General features: G+C 39.3%; 1 protein-coding gene across 1 annotated transcript in view; it reads right to left on the bottom strand.

Moving 5' to 3' along the window:
* The window catches only part of STEAP4 (STEAP4 metalloreductase), a 31607-nt gene extending 10940 nt beyond the window's left edge, over positions 1-20667 (bottom strand). The window contains exon 1 of the mRNA XM_027539321.1: positions 20561-20667. The gene's annotated coding sequence lies outside the window, so the exon portion shown is untranslated. The remainder of the gene's footprint in view (positions 1-20560) is intronic.
* Positions 20668-23730: the final 3063 nt, after the last annotated feature.

Raw genomic sequence — 23730 nt, 5'->3', positions numbered from 1 at the left:
TTCCTGCTTTCTGGAGAGTTTTTATCATAAATGGATGTTGAATTTTGTCAAAGGCTTTCTCTGCATCTATTGAGATAATCATATGGTTTTTATTTTTCAATTTGTTAATGTGGTGTATTACATTGATTGATTTGCGGATATTGAAGAATCCTTGCATCCCTGGGATAAAGCCCACTTGATCATGGTGTATGATCTTTTTAATGTGTTGTTGGATTCTGATTGCTAGAATTTTGTTAAGGATTTTTGCATCTATGTTCATCAGTGATATTGGCCTGTAGTTTTCTTTTTTTGTGGGATCTTTGTCAGGTTTTGGTATTAGGGTGATGGTGGCCTCATAGAATGAGTTTGGAAGTTTACCTTCCTCTGCAATTTTCTGGAAGAGTTTGAGCAGGATAGGTGTTAGCTGTTCTCTAAATTTTTTGGTAGAATTCAGCTGTGAAGCCGTCTGGACCGGGGCTTTTGTTTGCTGGAAGATTTTTGATTACAGTTTCAATTTCCATGCTTGTGATGGGTCTGTTAAGATTTTCTATTTCTTCCTGGTCCAGTTTTGGAAAGTTGTACTTTTCTAAGAATTTGTCCATTTCTTCCACGTTGTCCATTTTATTGGCATATAATTGTTGATAGTAGTCTCTTATGATCCTTTGTATTTCTGTGTTGTCTGTTGTGATCTCTCCATTTTCGTTTCTAATTTTGTTGATTTGATTTTTCTCCCTTTGTTTCTTGATGAGTCTGGCTAATGGTTTGTCAATTTTATTTATCCTTTCAAAGAACCAGCTTTTGGTTTTGTTGATTTTTGCTATGGTCTCTTTTGTTTCTTTTGCATTTATTTCTGCTCTAATTTTTAAGATTTCTTTCCTTCTACTAACCCTGGGGTTCTTCATTTCTTCCTTTTCTAGTTGCTTTAGGTGTAGAGTTAGGTTATTTATTTGACTTTTTTCTTGTTTCTTGAGGTGTGCCTGTATTGCTATGAACTTTCCCCTTAGGACTGCTTTTACCGTGTCCCACAGGTTTTGGGTTGTTGTGTTTTCATTTTCATTCGTTTCTATGCAAATTTTGATTTCTTTTTTGATTTCTTCTGTGATTTGTTGGTTATTCAGCAGGGTGTTGTTCAGCCTCCATATGTTGGAATTTTTAATAGTTTTTCTCCTGTAATTGAGATCTAATCTTACTGCACTGTGGTCAGAAAAAATGCTTGGAATGATTTCTATTTTTTTGAATTTACCAAGGCTAGCTTTATGGCCCAGGATGTGATCTATCCTGGAGAAGGTTCCATGTGCGCTTGAGAAAAAGGTGAAATTCATTGTTTTGGGATGAAATGACCTATAGATATCAATTAGGTCTAACTGGTCTATTGTATCGTTTAAAGTTTGTGTTTCCTTGTTAATTTTCTGTTTAGTTGATCTATCCATAGGTGTAAGTGGGGTATTAAAGTCTCCCACTATTATTGTGTTATTGTTAATTTCTCCTTTCATACTTGTTAGCATTTGTCTTACGTACTGTGGTGCTCCTGTGTTGGGTGCATGTATATTTATAATTGTTATATCTTCTTCTTGGATTGATCCTTTGATCATTATGTAGTGACCTTCTTTGTCTCTTTTCACAGCCTTTGTTTTAAAGTCTATTTTATCTGATATGAGTATTGCTACTCCTGCTTTCTTTTGGTCCCTATTTGCATGGAAAATCTTTTTCCAGCCCTTCACTTTCAGTCTGTATGTGTCCCCTGTTTTGAGGTGGGTCTCTTGTAGACAACATATGTAGGGGTCTTGTTTTTGTATCCATTCAGCCAGTCTTTGTCTTTTGGTTGGGGCATTCAACCCATTTACATTTAAGGTAATTACTGATAAGTATGTTCCCATTGCCATTTACTTTATTGTTTTGGGTTCGAGTTTATACACCGTTTTTGTGTTTCCTGTCTAGAGAATATCCTTTAGTATTTGTTGTAGAGCTGGTTTGGTGGTGCAGAATTCTCTCAGCTTTTGCTTGTCTGAAAAGCTTTTGATTTCTCCTTCATACTTGAATGAGATCCTTGCTGGGTACAATAATCTGGGCTGTAGGTTATTTTCTTTCATCATTTTAAGTATGTCTTGCCATTCCCTCCTGGCTTGAAGAGTTTCTATTGAAAGATCAGCTGTTATCCTTATGGGAATTCCCTTGTGTGTTATTTGTTGTTTTTCCCTTGCTGCTTTTAATATTTGTTCTTTGTGTTTGATCTTTGTTAATTTGATTAATATGTGTCTTGGGGTGTTTCTCCTTGGGTTTATCCTGTTTGGTACTCTCTGGGTTTCTTGGACTTGGGTGATTATTTCCTTCCCCATTTTAGGGAAGTTTTCCACTATTATCTCCTCAAGTATTTTCTCATGGTCTTTCTTTTTGTCTTCTTCTTCTGGAACCCCTATGATTCGAATGTTGTAGCGTTTAATATTGTCCTGGAGGTCTCTGAGATTGTCCTCATTTCTTTTAATTCGTTTTTCTTTTATCCTCTCTGATTCATTTATTTCTACCATTCTATCTTCTAATTCACTAATCCTGTCTTATGCCTCTGTTATTCTACTATTTGTTGCCTCCAGAGTGTTTTTAATTTCACTTATTGCATTATTCATTATATATTGACTCTTTTTTATTTCTTCTAGGTCCTTGTTAAACCTTTCTTGCATCTTCTCAATCCTTGTCTCCAGGCTATTTATCTGTGATTCCATTTTAGTTTCAAGATTTTGGATCAATTTCACTATCATTATTCGGAATTCTTTATCAGGTAGATTCCCTATCTCTTCCTCTATTGTTTGGTTTGGTGGGCATTTATCCTGTTCCTTTATCTGCTGAGTATTCCTCTGTCTCTTCATCTTGTTTAAATTGCTGAGTTTGGGGTGTCCTTTCTGTATTCTGGCAGTTTGTGGAGTTCTCTTTATTGTGGCGTTTCCTCACTGTGTGTGGGTTTGTACAGGTGGCTTGTCAAGGTTTCCTGGTTAGGGAAGCTTGTGTCGGTGTTCTGGTGGGTGGAGCTGTGTTTCTTCTCTCTGGAGTGGGCACTCAATTAATATCAATGCTCTTCTCATATGAGAAAAATAAACCAATTTGAAGATTTAATAGAAGAAAAGGCCCTATTTATGGCTGCAACAAAATAGAGATAGTATTTAAGAATGAACTTAAGATACAGGGTATATATCGTATATATGGGGAAGATCCCCTGGAGAAGGAAATGGCAACCCACTCCAGTGTTCTTGCCTGGGAAATCTCATGGATAGAAGAGCCTGGTGGGCTAGAGTCAGTGGGGTCATAAAGAGTCAGACATGACTTGGCAACTGAGCATGCACACACACCAGATATGTACAAGATCCAAATGAAGAAAAATTTAAAAATCCCCTAAGACTCAGAAAATTCATGTAAATAGAACTGTACAGCATGTCTCTGGGTGGGTAGCCTCAGCTTCACAAAAATGTCAGTTTTCTCTGGTTTAATCTATACATTCTGAAAAGTGTGCTAGTTCTATTCTAATAAATAGAGGACCAGTTTTATTAAATATTTTAAATCTAAAATATTATTCTGCTGTCACAGAAATAACAAATGTTCAGTGGAATAGAGTAAAAAAAAATCAGAAATGAACCTAAATTTATATGATAAAGGTGAGCATCTCAAGTCGATGTAGAAAAGATTGCTTATTCAGTAGCTAATATTATGACAACTAAATAACCAGTTGGAATAAAAAGCTTAATCTATACTCACACTCTTCCCCAAGGTAAATTTAAAATATATTAAGACTTGAAATGTATTTTTTTTTAAAGAAATGGACCTATAATAGAACTGTAAGAGGCCATGGAGAATTATTTTATAACCTTAGAGGGGAAAGGTTATAAACTTTATGACTTCAATATAGTAAAAGATTTCTTAATCTTACCCAATGTAAAAGAAATGCTGGGCAAAACTAAACTGATATAAAGTTATAAACCATCTGACTGTGTTGCTTTTTAAGATTTTGAAATTTAAATTAATAATAAATCAAATAAAACTTCTTGAAGTTTTTATGATCTAATAAAATCATCTAGGATATTCTCCATTTTCAAAGAATATTATTTCTTATTTTGATTCTGAATTTTCTCAAAAAAATTCTCTTTCCAATATTTAGTGTATAGTGTAAGCTTTTAGTTAATCTTTTTTGGGGGGGCAGTGGGTAGTAGTCTCTTGTGTTCAGTGATGCAACCTCAGTGCTAAAAAGAGCACTGACTGTGATGGGCCAGGCATTTGTTGATAAATATTTATTGGATGATATTGGAGGGGTGGATCGTTAGAGTTGTAAGCTGCAGTTTGCTCTGTGTGTCTGGCACAGTGAGAGGTGCATGATGAAGAGGAAGCTGAATGAGAATAGAGTGAACACTTGGAGGAAGGGAGGAGTAAAGAGAGAAAGTTGGTGGTGGGGGAGCTATTAAGGACATTACTTCTTTCACCCAAATGGATTTAAAGTAAAACTCCATGAATTTGATGTGGAATTTCAAACCAGACCTAATCACTATTCACTTCCGACATAGTGAATTTCATGCAGATTGCAGAGCATATGAAGCTTTCACCTTTTTAAAAGAAGTTCAGAAATTTGCCCTTTTCATTTTAGCCTATGGAAAATACCTAAATTTTTTTGTTTTTGTTTTTTTCCAGTGTTGTGTTAGTTTCAGGGTATAGTAAATATATATATGTGTGTGTGTATTCTTTTTCATATTCTTTTCCATTATAGGTTCTTACAAGATGTTGAATATAGTTCCCTGTGCTATATAGTCAGTCCTTATTTATCTATAATATATATATATATTATATATATATATATATAATATATATATATATATATATATAAGTGTTTGTATGTTAATCCCAAACTCCTAATTTATCTCCCCTCCCTACTACCCCTCTGCTTTGATAACCATCCATTTTGTTTTCTACACCTGTGAGTCTATTTCTTTTTTGTAAATAAGTTTATTAGTATCATTTTAAAAAGATTCCACATGTAAGTGATATCATATGACGTTTGTTTTTGTCTAAATTACTTTGGGGTCTTCCCAGGTGGTGCTAGTGGTAAGGAACTTGCCTGACAATGCAAGAGACATTAGAGATGTGAGTTTGATCTCTGGTCAGGACGATCCCCTGGAGGAGGGCATGTCAGCCCACTCCAGTATTCTTGCTTGGAGAATCCCATGGTCAGGGGAGCCTGGCCAGCTACGGTCCATAGGGTAGAAAAGAGTTGGACCCCTCTGAAGAGACTTAACATGCAGGGCCAGCCATGTTGCATTATTTCATTCTTTTTTTTTTTTTTCATTGTTTCTTTATTTTAGTGCATCCAAATTAAATTATTTCATTCTTTTTTAAGACTGGCTTATATTCCAGTGTTTATATATACAATGTCTTCTTTATCCATTCATCTCTTGATGGACATTTAGTTTTTTCCTTGTCTTGTCTATTGTAAATAGTGCTTCTATGGGAATGCATGTATCTTTTCAAATTAGAAAAAAGGAATTCTTACCTGAGCTTATCTGAAGCTGTGTATTAATATCTATATCACAGGCAGATCATTCAGACTTTTATAAATAATCATAAGTTATAGAGAAAAGGGACAAGACATATAAGACTTTTATATACTTCCACAGAAACTCTTTGAATAATTGAATTAACCACAACAGCTGAATCATTTTATAAACTAGCTGATGACTAATATCTTGAACTGTATCAGAGAAGGGTATGACTTTATATGAGAAAGCACCTGGAGATGAGCACAGCCTATCATATGGAAATACAGCTATGCCTTTGAAAAATTCTTAGGAGCATCTTCAAATACAAACTAGTGTAGCAATTTATATTTCTAATCAGTTAACAATTAGTTGTTATAACTCAAACCCTCAAACTGCTGAATGATGCTTTAATTTTTTACTTTGTGGAACTGGTTTGTAAGTGTATTGAAAGAATGCCTGTGTGCCTGTCTGTCCTATCACTTTTTTTCATTATTTGTCATAATATATTATTTTTCTCTTTTTTATATTGGAATGAACATTTGCAAGCAAAATACAGATTTTACAAAGTTCCTCTGTCCTGCAGTGAGATGGATGATGTCTATATTGACATATTCTCATTTGGATCATCTTAATCATCTATTTCTGCTTTATTGACTATGCCAAAGCCTTTGATTGTGTGTATCACAATAAACTGTGGAAAATTCTGAAAGAGATGGGAATACCAGACCACCTGACCTGCCTCTTAGAAACCTATATGCAGGTCAGGAAGCAACAGTTAGAACTGGACATGGAACAACAGACTGGTTCCAAATAGGAAAAGGAGTTCGTCAAGGCTGTATATTGTCACCTTGCTTATTAAACTTCTATGCAGAGTACATAATGAGAGACACTGGGCTGAAAGAATCACAAGCTGGAATCAAGATGGCCATGAGAAATATCAATAACCTCAGATATGCAGATGACACCACCCTTATGGCAGAAAGTGAAGAGGAACTAAAGAGCCTCTTGATGAAAGTGAAAGAGGAGAGTGAAAAAGTTGGCTTAAAGCTCAACATTCAGAAAACAAAGATCACGGCTTCTGGCCCCATCACTTCATGGGAAATAGATGGGGAAACAGTGGAAAAAGTGTCAGACTTTATTTTTTTGGGCTCCAAAATCACTGCAGATGCTGATTGCAGCCATGAAATTAAAAGACGCTTACTCCTTGGAAGGAAAGTTATGACCAACCTGCTGCTGCTGCTGCTAAGTCGCATCAGTCGTGGCGCCCACCAGGCTCCTCCATCCCTGGGATTCTCCAGGCAAGAGCACTGGAGTGGGTTGCCATTTCCTTCTCCAATGCATGAAAGTGAAAAGTGAAAGTGAAGTCACTCAGTCGTGTCTGACTCTTAGCGACCCCATGGACTATAGCCTACCAGGCTCCTCTGTCCCTGGCTTTTTTCAGGCAACAGTACTGGAGTGGGTTGCCATTGCCTTCTCTGGAATGACCAACCTAGATAGCATATTAAAAAGCAGAGATATTACTTGGCCAACAAAGGTCCATCTAGTTAAGGCTATGGTTTTTCCAGTGGTCATGTATGGATGTGAGAGTTGGGCTGTGAAGAAAGCTGATCACCAAAGAATTGATGCTTTTGAACTGTGGTGTTGGAGAAGACTCTTGAGAGTGCCTTGGACTGCAAGGAGATCCAACGAGTCCATCCTAAAAGAGATCAGTCCTGGGTGTTCATTGGAAGGACTGATGCTAAAGCTGAAACTCCAATACTTTGGCCACCTGATGCGAAGAGTTGACTCATTGGAAAAGACCCTGATGCTGGGAGGGATTGGGGGCAGGAGGAGAAGGGGATGACAGAAGATGAGATGGCTGGATGGCATCACCAACTCAATGGACATGAGTTTGAGTGAACTCCAGGAGTTGGTGATGGACAGGGAGGCCTGGGATGCTGTGATTCATGGGGTCGCAAAGTCAGACATGATCAAGCGACTGAACTGAACTCAACTGAATCATTGCAGAGAGAGTCCAGACTTTATTTTGATCATGTGGCCCCCACATGCATCTATTCTAAACTTACATAAACTTAAAAAACACTGAAAATATTAATTACACTACACTAGTATTTTTTTTTTTTTTTTACTACACTAGTATTTTGTTCTCTACTTACTAGTGTGTGACCTTGGGCAAATTACTCAAGCTCTTTGTGTTTCAGTTACGTTATATTTGAAATGAGAGCTCTGTAATACCTACTTTAGAGACATTGTAAGGGCCAGATGAATTAATGTATCCATGTATGAAATGGCTTCTGCACATAAGAATTTATCAAAACATAGATGTAAAAACAGCTCAAGTGTGGATTTCCCTCATTTGTAATCTTACACATTTTAATACTTTCCTCTTAAAATGCAGCTGGAAATCCAATATAACACATTTGGGCTGTTACCCCAACCATTAAAATTTATTTTCACTCTTAAATCTTCAGAGACATCCCTGGGCAAATTGAAGATACAGAAACAATAAGGAGATATTAAAATATCACTGATAGAGTTAATAGAAAGAAATATAGTTATTCCATTGGGCAGTTAGTCACTCTGTATTAAGTTATGGAAGTTTTAATGTTGATGATTGTGTTGCATACATCTTGAGTTGCACTTCAAATCCTCCTGGTTCTATTTCTAGTCACTGGGCAATAACTGAGCTCTGCAGTTTCCACTGCCTAACAGAAGCTCACTTTGGGGCTCTTGATCTTTGTTCTGGGCTTCTCTGAAACCTGTACCTGTTTGGCACTCAGACATGTACAACCCATGTCCCCATCAGAAGCCAGTGGGGAACAGGACTCCATGGATAAGGGCTTCCCTTTTCATTGTCTGGAACACAGTTCTGACACATTTCATAAGATTTCTTTGGAAGTGCCAGAGCAATTCTGGAAGTCCCAGAGCAATAGAGCACCACTCATCTGTGTGTGTGCCAAGTCGCCTCAGTCGTGTCTGACTCTTTGCAACCCCATGGGCTATAGCCTGCCCAGCTCCTCTGTCCATGGGAATTCTCCAGGTAAGAGCACTGCATAGAGTGGGTTGCCATTTCCTCCTCCAGGGAATCTTCCTGACCCAGGTATCAAACCCGCATCTCTTATGTCTCCTGCGTTGATATGTGGGTTCTTATCACTATCATCGCCTGGGAAACCCTCACTCATCTGTAACAGTGGCCAACTTAATGGGCTCTTGTCCTGTCTTTCCCTTGTTCACTGTTTTACGTCCCTTGCTCCTCATTCCTTCTCCTTGCAATCACTTCTGTAATAAACTATCTGCATGCAAACCTTCGTCACAGGCTTTGCTTGCAAATCAACCCAGGGTAATATAATATTTTGATTATTATTATTATGTTTTATGATACAAGAAAAATGATCAGACCTAAGGTTATCATAACTAAGATAATAAAATAAATGTAAAAAATAAAATGTTAATTAATTTTCTGGAAGAATTTGATTCTACATTCTTGAAAAAAATAACCTAATGATAGGAGTTCATGAAAATGAGATGTACACATACTCTAAATCACAAGGGAGATCTCATTAAGGGTGTATTTTACAGGAAGTACTAGGTAAAAAAAGAAGTTATACCCATTTCAGACTTTGTAACTCAAAATAATTCCCACTTATAAACTTGGATTTATGGAGTTAGTAAGGGCTTCTTTGCATGAAATGTTCCTTTGGTATCTCTGATTTTCTTGAAAGGACAGAAATGGTATGGACCTAACAGAAGCACAAGATATTAAGAAGAGATGGCAAGAATACACAGAAGAACTGTACAAAAAAGATCTTCATGACCCAGATAATCACAATGGTGTGATCACTGACCTAGAGCCAGACATCCTGTAATGCGAAGTCAAGTGGGCCTTAGAAAGCATCACTACGAACAAAGCTAGTGGAGGTGATGGAATTCCAGTTGAGCTATCCCAAATCCTGAAAGATGATGCTGTGAAAGTGCTGTACTCAATATGCCAGCAAATTTGGAAAACTCAGCAGTGGCCACAGGACTGGAAAATGTCAGTTTTCATTCCAATCCCAAAGAAAGGCAATGCCAAAGAATGCTCAAACTACCACACAATTGCACTCATCTCACATGCTAGTAAAGTAATGCTCAAAATTCTCCAAGCCAGGTTTCAGCAATATCTGAACCGTGAACTTCCTGATGTTCAAGCTGGTTTTAGAAAAGGCAGAGGAACCAGAGATCAAATTGCCAACATCCGCTGGATCATGGAAAAAGCAAGAGAGTTCCAGAAAAACATCTATTTCTACTTTATTGACTATGCCAAAGCCTTTGACTGTGTGGATCACAATAAACTGTGGAAAATTCTGAAAGAGATGGGAATACCAGAGCACCTGATCTGCCTCTTGAGAAGTTTGTATGCAGGTCAGGAAGCAGCAGTTAGAACGGGACATGGAACAACAGACTGGTTCCAAATAGGAAAAGGAGTTAGTCAAGGCTGTATATTGTCACCCTGTTTATTTAACTTATATGCAGAGTACATCATGAGAAACACTGGACTGGAAGAAACACAAGCTGGAATCAAGATTGCTGGAAGAAATATCAATAACCTCAGATATGCAGATGACACCACCCTTATGGCAGAAAGTGAAGAGGAACTCAAGAGCCTCTTGATGAAAGTGAAAGAGGAGAGTGAAAAAGTTGGCTTAAAGCTCAACATTCAGAAAACGAAGATCATGGCATCCGGTCCCACCACTTCATGGGAAATAGATGGGGAAACAGTGGAAACAGTGTCAGACTTTATTTTTTGGGGCTCCAAAATCAGTACAGATGCTGACTGCAGCCATGAAATTAAAAGACACTTACTCCTTGGAAGGAAAGTTATGACCAACCTAGATAGCATATTGAAAAGCAGAGACATTACTTTGCCAACAAAGGTCTGTTTAGTCAAGACTATGGTTTTTCCAGTGGTCATGTATGGATGTGAGAGTTGGACTGTGAAGAAGGCTGAGCACCGAAGAATTGATGCTTTTGAACTGTGGTGTTGGAGAAGACTCTTGAGAGTCCCTTGGACTGCAAGGAGATCCAACCAGTCCATTCTGAAGGAGATCAGCCCTGGGATTTCTTTGGAAGGACTGATGCTAAAGCTGAAACTCCAGTACTTTGGCCATCTCATACGAAGAGTTGACTCATTGGAAAAGATTCTGTTGTTGGGAGGGATTGGGGGCAGGAGGAGAAGGGGATGACAGAGGATGAGATGGCTGGATGGCATCACTGACTCAATATACGTGAGTCTGAGTGAGCTCCGGGAGTTGGTGATGGACAGGGAGGCCTGGCGTGCTGCGATTCATGGGGTCGCAAAGAGTTGGACACGACTGAGCGACTGATCTGATCTGATCTGAAGGGCTTTTTGTTTAAAGACTAGGGAAAAACAAACAAACAAAAACTTTCCTAGTCCTCTTTTATTTGCAGATGTATGATGGAGGGAATAAAGAGAATAAGGAAGGTGGTAAACAAGAAGCAGAGTTATTAAGGGAAAGTTGGGGTAATTTAGTTATGGCTAATTATGGCACAGTGGTGTCTTTCCTTCAGCTCTTTGCAAAACTCAGTTACATAACAGGAAGGAAAATAAGACTATCCCCTGGTTTGGAAAATCTCCAGGTTTTGGCTTCCCTGGTGGATCAGATGGTAAAGAGTATGCATGCAGTGCATGAGACACAGGTTCAGTCCCTGGGTTGGGAAGATGCCCTGGAGAAGGAAATGGCAACCCACTCCAGTATTCTTGCCTGGCAAATCCCATGGATGGAGAATCCTGGCAGGCTACAGTCCATGGGGCTGCAAAAAGTTGGACACAACTGAGTGACTTCACTTTGCCTCCTCTGGAAGCATGTCCCATAGAGGGAGGCCAAGGCAGGTAAAGCAAACCCACAAGAGTGTTTATATACATCAGAGATTGCCAACCAATGATGCAGATGCAAATGTGGCAGAGACAACTGTAAGGGCCATGGGAGAAGCCACCACTAAGAAGCATGAATGTGTGTGTGTGTGTGTGTGCACACCTATGTGTGTGTGATGAGGGGGCACTAATTTTGGTCATGTAGGGTCAGTTTTAGAGGATTCTAGAGTATTAAGCGGAAAAGGCAATGGCACCTCACTCCAGTACTCTTGCCTGGAAAATCCCATGAATGGAGGAGCCTGGTAGGCTGCAGTCCATGGGGTGGCTAAGAGTCGGACACGACTGAACGACTTCACTTTCACTTTTCACTTCATGCATTGGAGAAGGAAATGGCAACCCACTCCAGTGTTCTTTCCTGGAGAATCCCAGGGATGGGGGAGCCTGGTGGGCTGCTGTCTATGGGGTTGCACAGAGTTGGACATGACTGAAGCAACTTAGCAGCAGCAGCAACAGAGTATTAAGAATTTGAAAATGCCCAAAGAGGATACAAAAATTTCATATTTTAAATGATTATATTTAACAAGTCAATGATATTAGTAAAGAAACCTTTTTATTGGGAGCAATGATAGATTCACAGGAAGTTTACAGATAGTAACAAGAGGTTCTTGTGCATCCTTTTCCATGTCCTCCAGCACTTACTTTCACATAGCTAGAGGACAACATCAAAGCTGGGAGACTGACACGAGCACATTGGCTGTGTCACTCTGTGCTGTTTTATCTCATGTGTAGTTTCATGTGGCCACTATTGCAAACAAGATGCAGAGCTATTCCATTACTACCCCCTTTATAGTCATACCTGACTCCCTCTCTGCCACCTCCCCCACCTTTGAAAGTCATTAATCTTTATTCTGTAATTTTATCATTTTGAGAATTTTATGTAAGTGAAACCACACAAAAGGAAACATTTTCACATTGGCTTTTTTTTTTCCACTTAGCATAATACCCTTAAGATCAATCCAAGTTGGTGCATGTGTAAATAGTTTGTACAAATAGTTTGTTCTTTTTTAGTGTTCAGTCCATGGTACAGACTTTTTCGTTTGCTTATTTGCTATCTGAATGTCTTGTTTGGAAATGTTGGAACAGAATTACAAAATTTGCATGTTTTAAATGCTTATACTTAAAAAAAATCAATGCTATTAAATGCTCAGGTAGCACCTCCTGAGATTCTGAATCAATTGTTCTGAGATTGGGCCCAGGAATCTGTATTTTTTGGTAAAAGAACAAACCAAACAAATGAGTTCTCAAGAGCATCCAGAGCTGAGAACCACTGGAGAGATATGGTGGGGAGGGAAAAGGCAGAGGGAGAGCAGGCTATGGATGAGCTTATAAGGGGCTGCAGAAACATTTCACTTACTTTAAAATTTCTTCCTCTAAGTAATACTTGGCTAGGTATAATTGATAACCTAGAATTCCTATTTTTATGGTAACTGAAGAGTGTTCAGACACCCCAAGGGAGAGGATCAAGGGATGCCAGATACAACACTTGGTAGCTTTGCTCTGTAACTCCCTTAAGGAAACTAATGAGTTGTCTTCCATGAGCCACAAGTTATAATTTGATCAAATTCAGCCATGAATCCACTACAGTTATTCCTCCATAGCATCTCTCCTTTGGTGCCATATAACATCCTGGTTACATTTGGATGAAACCAGTATTAGAGATATTCTGTCCCTGTCTCCCTTTGAGAATTCAGCTTTGAATTCTGAACTGAGTTTTCACACAAGGTTTTGAATTCCTCCTACATTGTCCTCTCCAGACACCCATCTCCCCTCCTTCAGGGTTGCTGTTTCCAAGTCCAGTGATCTGGCTTGGCACCTCCCAGAGAGTCAGAATAGAAATAACACTTTAAAACTCCATACGCTGTGGCAGGATTTTTCATTTTAATTTGATGCCTGTAAACAGGGATTCTTCTCAGTCCTTCTTTCTGTTTTATTATCCCTTCTGAATTTCACTCTGAAAGCCCTACATGACTTGACAACATATTTGTAATGAGCTGAAGCCCATCAATCAAATATTTCCTTTCCTCACCAGGCATAGGGGCAGGAGAGAGTTCTGCAACTAGTCCAGCCTTCCTGTAAGATTCAGAGCATTTGTTTTAATATATCCCAGGGATAACTGGAAAGCAAAAAATAGTCAAAAAAATTTTTTAAAGAAAAACCTTACAATAATACATGAACTCATCCTATTTATTCATGGAGCTATTTCTGTATTTAGTGAGGTCAAGGCTTTTTAGGGAGAGCAAGCATGCTTACATTTAAGTACATATTCTTTTACTGACAGTTATATATTATTGTAGCAAAATCGGAAGACCCTGATTTAAAAAGACCACTGACTGTAGTTTATAAAAAAATGTAATGTGCCCAAAATCAGTGGAGTTTTCTAATTTTTGACAGTTCAATCTTCAGTCTATATATGTTATTTGAAAATATAATAGTACATTTCGTATTTTAGCCTTGTAGTTAGAAGTACCTCTGTTAGTAATAGCTATAGACTAACATAAATCTGTCATCTAAAGCCCTTAGTTTAAATAAAGAAACCACTGCAGATTGGTTGCTAAAAAACTAATTATTTCAATTGTTTTGGGAGAAAATGTTACATATCTCATGGCACCCTAATTTACTGATGATTAGTTTATGCTATCTAATAGAATGACACAAAAGGAAACTAATCAAGTTGTACAACTTGATCAAGTAACAAGAACATAACTAAATATAAAACTTTTACGTTGATGTTCTATGGGGATAAATATCCACGTGGATTGCTAGTAAGTAAAACTAGCTGTGACATGCGGTATAGCTAAAATGATTCTGTCAGTAGCATTTCACTACCGTCCAATGAATTATCAGGAGAGCAATGTGACGCAGCTCTGTGTTACCTATTTGAATTATAGTTTAGATGAAACTCTATTTTTAATATTAGTTCTTTGGTGAAATTCTGATCCAATTAAAGATCTTTCTCATATGTGTTTTCACATTTAGGTCTCAGTTGCATCTGTCAAGAGACATGAAGATTGTTTTATGATTCCCTGACTAAGAGTTTTATCATGTAGGTTCATTAGCCCCTGTCTAGGCTGGTTAGTTCATTTGATTAAAGCTGGGGCTCATGACAGAAAGGTCAGGGGTTCAGTCGTGTCTAAGTTAATTTACCTTTACCTCTGTTTACATACAAAATTCTGAGCAACTTCTTATAGATCTGTCGTTCACCTCAATTCACCATCAGGAAAACAACTCTATCTCACTGACTTGGTGGCATTTGACTTGTACATACTATTAATACCTGAGCATTTGCTTATTGGTTAATCTGGTGATTGTAAAAACCCACTTAATATTTAGTGTCAATTAGTGGATTTTGCTTTTCTAGGATTGCTGTAGTCAGTCAGAAACATTTAGGAATTTATTCGATCATTTCAAAATTAACTTTGTTTAAATAAATTTTCTATAAATAGTCATTTATCCTCACCTTGAAGCCACTGGGAATTATCTGAATATTGACTACTGCCAACCTGTGGATCTGATCCTGTTTCCCTCTCTCCCTTTAACTCTGCTGATGGTGTAACTCCAATCTGCTTCAAAGCATCTCCTTACAATGTTTAGAAATCTCCTGGGGGTGCTTTATATGTCCTTTATATAGTCTCTTTCATCTTCTTTTCGGTACCATTTTCTTTCAGTTTTAATTTGGCTTTGGAGGCAAGGATCCCCAATGGCCAGAGTACCTTTAATATTTTCCAAGACCCCATGAGCTCGAGCTGTATGGAATGATCTGGCCTTGCAGCTGCTCCATTTCTTACCCCAGGAGAGAAAGTGCTCTTGAAACTCCTTCCCCTTCTCATGTTATACTAGACTGAGAGCACTGCTGGTTGATAAATATATTTTAGTGAATCAGCTCCTCCTTTTTAATTCCTAGATTTTTAACCGCGGCTCTTTTTAGTGGTGTGGTGTGGCTGGAGCTGGCTTGCCAGCTGAAAGTTTGAAATCAGCCAACTTTGGAGATTTCATGCCATAGAAATCAGCAAGTGCTTCTATTTAGGATATCTTTTTTCCTTAGAGAGCCATTTACTGTCACACACTGGCTCTTTCTCTGTCTCTCGTCTTCTTCTCTCCAAGACTCTGCCTGGGACCATGGAAATGGGAAAATGGTTGGACTGATAGGATGATACACTTTCTCAATCCTGACTCTGGACTTTAAGCCTTAAAATCTCTTTCCTTAGAGCCTCTCCTCCTCTTCTAGGGAGGCTCAGGCTCATAGGTTCTTAATGAAAACAGAAGCCATGTGGGTCCCTCTACCCCAGCAAAGGTCCCAGGCCCTTTCAACCCCACACATGGAGTTAACACAATTTGGACTATAAGTCTGACACTGCTAGACTCTTGGCTCCCTTCAGAAGATAGATACAGGGACCTCTTTGTGTATCATCATTCCCAAACACATAGTTTTGAATTTTTCAGACATGCATTAAAAAAAAAAAGGAGTTTAGGATCTTAGTTTGGGATAAACACTATTGGCTGCAATGTATCATTTACCAACTTACTGATTGCTTTCTCTTCAAGTGCCTCCCATATCCCATACTGCTATGTCAGGGCAATTGAATACAAAGAAGAAATCACTTTAATAGCAATACTTGGGTACTGGAAAAGAAATAGCCATTTCTACAATAAGAGTGATTTGATGTAACTTAGTTCTTTTTAGCTAATCAGTAGGCTTCATTTTGGAGACGGCAATGGCAACCCACTCCAGTACTCTTGCCTGGAAAATCCCATGGACAGAGGAGCCTGGTAGGCTGCAGTCCATGGGTCGCTAAGAGTCGGATATGACTGAGCAACTTCACTTTTACTTTTCACTTTCATGCATTGGAGAAGGAAATAGCAACCCACTCCAGTGTTCTTGCCTGGAGAATCCCAGGGACGGGGGAGCCTGGTGGGCTGCCGTCTCTGGGGTTGCACAGAGTCGGACACGACTGAAATGACTTAGCATCAGGCTTCATTTCTTATGCCATGCCTTCAGGTATTAAAAGAAAGGCTCAAGTGTTTTATTTAAGTTAAACTAATGAAAACCTTTAAAAATTCAATATTCCAACTTTCATGACCTCAGTTAAATGCATTAATTGCATTATGTCACTCTTTAAAATGAATTAAACGCCAAAGTATTATAGTTACAAATTTATTATGAATCTTACCCAGGATAGCAACATAATAGGGTTATTAAATTAAGGTTAATTAGAAGAAACACCAAGATTCCTACAATTTATTTATTCTTTTAAAAAAGCAGAATAATTTCCACTACTTACTTTATATGTATTGTAGAGTATAAAGCAATCTCATGCTTCTTCCCAAAGGGCAGGTAGTTGAAATCTGAACACTTTGACCCTCTTAACTAGTATAGCACAGGAGGTATCTGTGCATATAACCTCCTATGTCCATAATTATTAGCATCTTTCAAAAACAAAAATTAGTGTATCAGCAATGTCTTGATACACTAAAACAATGTCTTGATACACAAAAACACTGCATGTTTTTGACAGATTTATTGAAAAACCTCTCTGTGCAAGGCCCTGTGCTACATAAGAGGGGTAAAGTGATAAACTAGACTGTTCTTGTCCTCATGGGGCTCCTGTCTTGGGGAGGATATAGACACATAAACTGCTGTAAAACAACATGTGAAGACATTGAATGTACAGAGAAGGGCGCTAATCTGCCTGGGAAGCAGAACAAGAAAGTTTACCAAAGTCTGTGCATAACTGTTTCAGCCACTGCTCTATTTGGGCTCAAAGCTATTTCCACACCTTATAAACTGAGATGTATAAATGAAAGATGTATGATCAGAGTGGACCATTAGCCACGTTCTCCTATTCTGATTCTTCTCAGTTATTGAGCCATCGCCAGTGAAAATCTGATTGGAGCACTTGGCTCTGTGCTTGAACCATTATTTTCCCTCAATTTATTTGGAGCTAAGGCAAAAGCGATGATCTAGTATGTGTTCTGATACCCCCCTCCCCAAGAGGTATGCTATATAGTTATATTAAGTTGCTTCTTAGATTTCTTTGTATTCAGAATTATAGTTCCTGACTTTTCAAAATTATCCTTTGCATACATTTGCCTTCCTTATAAGATGAAAAGTGAACTTCATCCTGACATGAAGACTGATCATATAATCTACATTTAAAAGTAACATATATCTCTCAAAATAACTTCAAAATACTCAGCCATCAAAATTCAGTATGGTAAGGCTTCTTTACACATGGCAGACAAACACTCTTCTAGAACATTGTAGAGAAGCATTCAGATTTGGATGTCATGTCCTGCCTAGTTAATTAGGGTGGAAATGCTTCTTTGAGTAGAACATTGCATATTTTTTTGCAGTGATGTATTTCTGAAAGATGATCTTCAAACAGTGCAAACACTCTTTGATCCTTTTTCCATAATAATTTGGTAAGAACAAATTGCTTAAGTATGTTGGCCAAATATGTTTTCTTATCATGTATTGTTTTCAGCATTAGTTATCCTTTAGTTATTAGCTTTATTCCTGGCAGGCCTGATTTTTCTCAATAAAATAACAAGTGTTAATTAAAAGCATTTTGGAAATGACCCAAAAGTCATTTAAAATATCATGGTAGGTGGGACATATAATGTGGAACTCTTCATAGTTAACTGTCCTCATAGTTAACTAATGACCTGTTCTCTTTGGATGTACAAAGCACAGAAGGATGTACAAAAGCAGTCATACAGGTGACTTCAGAGGCCTTGTAAAGTTTATTACTTCTGGCCTAATTGTAACTTAGAAAAAAAAAAATCCCACACAGAAAACTTCACTATCCACAGCATGTCCTAGACTGTTAGAGTAGGACTTATAGGTAAATGTAGTTGCAGACACTTAATAATTGACTTCTCTCCCTGGTGGCTCAGACAGTAAAGAATCTGCATGCAATGCTGGAGACCAGGTTCAACCCCTGGGTCAGGAAGATGCCCTGGAGAAGGAAATGGCAACCCACTCCAATACTCTTGCATGGAGAATTTCATGGGCAGAGGAGCCTGACAGGCTACAGTCCACGGGGTAGCAAAGAGGCAGACGTGACTGAGTGACTAATTTTCAATTTCTCCCTGGTCGCTCAGATGGTAAAGAATCTGCCTTCCATGCAGGAGACCTAGGTTTGATCCCTGGGTGGGGAAGATCCCCTGGAGAAGGGAATGGTTACCCACTCCGCTATTCTTGCCTGGAGAATTCCATGGCCAGAGGAGTCTGACAGGCTACAGTCCACAGGGTAGCAAAGAGCTGGACACAACTGAGTGACCAACATTTTAAAAAGAGTTTTTCACTTTTTCAGAGGATAATCCAGAGGAAATCTACAAGATGCCCTGGCAAGTCTTCAAGTTTGAAAAGTGATTGTATTTTTTTTTTTCTGCTAGCAGCTTATTAACTTTATTAAGATTTTAAAAGGAAATAATTTTGAAATAGCAGTTAACAAAAGATTCAAATGACTTCCAAAGAGAACTGGGTGGTGAGGATCAGGAAACACTGGATGTGTTTCTGAGGGCAACTTCAGAATCAGCTACTCAGGAAACTTTAAAAAGAGAATTTATACCCTTTTAATAATGTCATGAATAATGGTAGCATGATGAGGGTTGATCCTTGAGGAAATGTGGAATGACTGCTCAAGTGTTCTTCAATTTTGAAATTTTATGATAAATGAATCCATTTTTCTCAAAACTGTTCAGAACAAGGCTCAGGGTTTTCAATTTAAGCACAGGTTTATAAAAATTTATTTGGTTACTTCTAACACCAGTTAGCAAGCTTAAGCAAGGTAGGCATCTGGAAATCATTCTGAAATTAGGGGTGAGGCCTTGAACAGGCTGGTTTCTGAACCTCAGGTTGCTGCGTGAGCTTCAGCAACACCATAAACGTTGCTGGATGGAGAGAGTGCCATGACCCAATTTCTCCATACACATGTTCCATTTACTTTACAACCTCCAAGCCAAATAAGGAGTGCTTCATCCTGTTTTCTGGGGTGGCGGTGTTTGCCATGCAGGTGGAATACAGGCAGGTATTGATACCGTGCTAAATCACAGCATTCTGAAAAACTTGGGGCCTTGCAAAAGGCCATATCTCAAAAAAGTTACTGCTTCAAATAAATGTGCCATTTTATAAAATTACACCTACTGTATCAGAAAAAAATGTTCTTTCATGTGAGTGACATTTATATGACTGTCATTTATACAGAATAGGACATTCTCACACAGCAAGGCTGAAGAATTGGTTTGGAAAGCTGAGAGTATTCTCTGAATGATAAAAGTGGTGCAAATCCAAGGTATTCAGTAGAAAAAGACTGTCTCTCCACAACTGGGTAGTTTCCCTAAAAAAGTGAAACCTGCATTATTATGAAGAAAGAAATTTCTTAGTTACACATATGTCATTGATGAAGTTTTCAATGTATTTCAAACCTACAAGCATCTTTAGTCATGGGTTTTTACCTTGTTAGAGGTGGATTTTGTGGCTACTCTGCTCCAATAGTCTTTTATTTTATGTGTGTGGAAACTGAGGCTGAGGTGTTGAACTTCTAATTAGAACTAAGAATAGAATTCTCCAGTCCCACCCCTGCCCTATTCTCCACCCAGTTGACTTTCCTTTAGACCAGTCATCTTCTAAAGACAGTTTTAAAATTACTATCCAGAGGGGAAAAGTACCTTCCAGCTGCCTCTGGACAAACAGGGAACCAAAGGTTTTATTTACTCTTCACATCGATTACATTCCAAAGCAGAATTTCTCTGGAAAAACAATTGCTAAAGATCAATGAACGAAGCAGTTGCAAATCTCAGGACGCAGTTTCAGCTCTTGGCCAGGAAGTGTAGTCAGATCTGAGATTGCCTTTATCCAAAAGTAAGACACAGAGAGAAGTCCAAAGCCCTAAGTCTTCCTTCTTAGGGCTCCTCTGCACCCCGAGGAAGCAAGAGAGAAAACTCCTGGAAGCAAGCCGCTTGCTGAATTGCTTAACTCATCCTGCCACACCCTGGGGTGGTCTTGCACCTTCTTCCCAGGGTGAGCAGGTTTGCGGAGCAGAGTCCTGGAAGCAGGGATTCAAGGTGGGCAGAAGCTGATAAGGGAGGGGAGCCCTATGGCGAAAGGTACCAGGCGTAGGCCGGCAGCAATATGACCCACCTGCGGGAGAGGTGCTTCCGAAGCGGCTGTGGTCCAGCGCCGCTGCTGCAGGGCGCAACGAGGGCCAGGCTGGGAGGGGACGCTGCTTGGTGCTCTGTGCTCCGGCGCTTTGCCACGCTCAATTTAAGAAGCCCAGAGAGGAGGGAGGGCTCGCTAGATTGCGCAAGAGAAGTGGTGAAGAAAGCGCTTCCAGGAAGAGTTCAAGCTGGGAATCCCAGACAGCTGGGAGGACCAGAAATTCCGGTGCTGCCACCGTTGCTGCAGATGTTGACATTCATCTCGGGCCAGTGGAGTTTTTAAAGGATTTTCCCCAGACCCTTTGAGATCTTGTTTATCCCTGGCAGATTGAGGCTTGGAGAGGCTGAGGAGGACCCCTTTTCTGAAGGAACCAGAGAGGCTACTTTGAAAAGCTGAGAAGACATCACCTGGTTTTGGTTTCTAGGCATTTCCGCCTGTGCTATAATGTCTTAATTCAGAGGTGACATCTTTCTCCTCTACCTGGAAACCTTGGGTTTGGGGAGGGGCGGGGGTGCATAAATTGGATGATCTTGAATTTGGAGGTCTTAATTTAGGTACATTAAGTGGTTCAAAGGAAACAAACCAAGTAAGAGAGAGGGATACTAATGAGGATGCCAATGTGTGTCTATACTTATATAATATTGGATAATAATGGTGCAATTATATATATTGGACTAATAGGTCTTTCTACTTAGAAAGAGCTCAAGAGTCACACCTGTGATGGCTTAAAATTTAACTAACCATGATAATCTATGGGGCAAAACACAACTGCACTCCAAAATTCTGTGGTCTAGAGCCCAGAGCCTTCTCAATCTGTCTCCCACCCAATCACCTGGTCTTAATGATGTGCTTGCCCAGGGCAAGATGTTCAGCCACATGGGGGGCCTTTTCCCAGCACTTTTGAGTCAAATCCCTTTCTGCCTGGATTGCGACTCTTCCCAGAGCATCTCATGGAGTCAGGTCAGACACCATGTCTTCCAAGAGGTCTTCTTTGAGCCACTTGTTATAATTAAGCTTTTCTTTCTCCATACAGTGTAATTTATTCTTCTACTATAGAAGTTAGGATAATTTGCCTCTTAAGAAAATTATTGTGTATCTCCTTTCCTGGTCTGCAAGCTTCAAGGGTTGACACTATTTTTTTCAGCCTGGAATTCTCCACCACACCTAGCACAGTAGTTGGCATATAATAGGTACTCAACATTTATTGCACTCATTAGTAAATCTACTGCCAGTTATATTTTGCAGAAAGTTCATCAGGTATAATTCTTCGGGGATGGAAGAACATAAAAAGGTATTCATTGCTTTTATAGCATCTGATTTTCCCAGTCTAAAGACTCACAGGGTGAGAGAAGGGTGTAGCAAAGAAAGAAGGCTTCTTTCTGTGTCTCTAAGAAGCCTCACAGTTGATCAACACAGTTGCTGTGACTTGCTCCTGGTCTAGCATCTGGCTTTAATCCTTGTGGGCACAAAAACTCAATTCTTAGCACATTGAACCGGGTACTTACAATTAGAATGCTGATTTGTTAGTGGTCAATGGAGTATAAAGCAAATAGTTAGTGTGAAATACGGTTGCTATGGGCACCAGACATTGTGGCCACCGCATGGTCTCCAGTAGGCACATCCCGTGGAGGCCGTTTTATATAAAAGGCTGCTCCATAAACAGAGGAAATGAGTTGTAAGATTGCAAAGTTGCTGGCATCTAGCCATCCACCAGTCACACGGTGATTACATACATGCCACCAGAAGCAGACAGCTGAGGTCTGGACCTGGTCACTCTGGTTTCTGGGCAGTGTTTGGATCCTTTATAAGTTGACAAAATAGAAAATCATATTCCCAAATGCAGCCTCCCATTAATAACTGAATCATTTCTTTAGGTGATTAGATAAATAATCATTGCTGTAGATAAACATCAGATGGACAAAACATTTTGAAGCCCAATTTTATTAGAGGCAGATGTATTTCAGTTATATAAGCTCTTTTTTTGCCAAAGGCAACTCCCCAGAAAGGGAAGATTAAAATGACTGGAATATGAAAGATTAAAAAAAATTGTCTTTATTAGTACGAAATTTATGAGGTACTTGGCTTATTTATCTTGTGGTTTAAGAACTGATTTTTCCCTTGGTCTTAGGAAGGACACACAGTTCATAAGTCTCCAAGTCTTTCCTTAAGCCTTTACTATAGGGCAAAATTAAGCTTCCAAAGATGCCAGGTACTGGAAAACCTGAGGATTTTTCTCTTGGCAGGATTCACCCTTCTCCATGTAGCATTATCATTGGAACTCCAGATAACCCTTCCCAGATGTTGCACGCCATCAAACAGGTCCCGTTCAGAGATTTCCATGGGGACTATGCCCTAAGTCTTTCCTGTTATTTCTTCTTCTGCCAGCCTCAGTTCATTTCAGTCGCTCAGTCATGTCCGACTCTTTGCAACCCCATGAATCGCAGCATGCCAGGCCTCCCTGTCCATCACCAACTCCCAGAGTTCACTCAGACTCATGTCCATCGAGTCAGTGATGCCATCCAGCCATCTCATCCTCTGTCGTCCCCTTCTCCTCCTGCCCCCAATCCCTCCCAACATCAGAATCTTTTCCAATGAGTCAACCCTTCGCATGAGATGGCCAAAGTACTGGAGTATCAGCTTTAGCATCATCCTTCCAAAGAAATCCCAGGGCTGATCTCCTTCAGAATGGACTGGTTGGATCTCCTTGAAGTCCAAGGGACTCTCAAGAGTCTTCTCCAACACCACAGTTTAAAAGCATCAATTCTTCAGTGCTCAGCTTTCTTGACAGTCCAACTCTCACATCCATACATGACCACTGGAAAAACCATAGCCTTGACTAGATGGACCTTTGTTGGCAAAGTAATGTCTCTGCTTTTCAATATGCTATCTAGGTTGGTCATAACTTTCCTTCCAAGGAGTAAGAATCTTTTAATTTCATGGCTGCAGTCACCATCTGCAGTGATTTTGGAGTCCAGAAAAATAAAGTCTGACACTGTTTCCACTGTTTCCCCATCTATTTCGATGAAGTGATGGGACCGGATGCCATGATCTTAGTTTTCTGAATGTTGAGCTATAAGCCAACTTTTTCACTCTCCACTTTCACTTTCACCAAGAGGCTTTTTAGTTCCTTTTCACTTTCTGCCATAAGGGTG

The sequence above is a fragment of the Bos indicus x Bos taurus genome, chromosome 4, assembly GCF_003369695.1.
Source record: "Bos indicus x Bos taurus breed Angus x Brahman F1 hybrid chromosome 4, Bos_hybrid_MaternalHap_v2.0, whole genome shotgun sequence".
NCBI classification, from domain to species: Eukaryota; Metazoa; Chordata; class Mammalia; order Artiodactyla; family Bovidae; genus Bos; species Bos indicus x Bos taurus.
The sequence above is the reverse complement of the archived record's forward strand: the minus strand, read 5'-3'. Positions and strand labels throughout refer to the sequence as shown.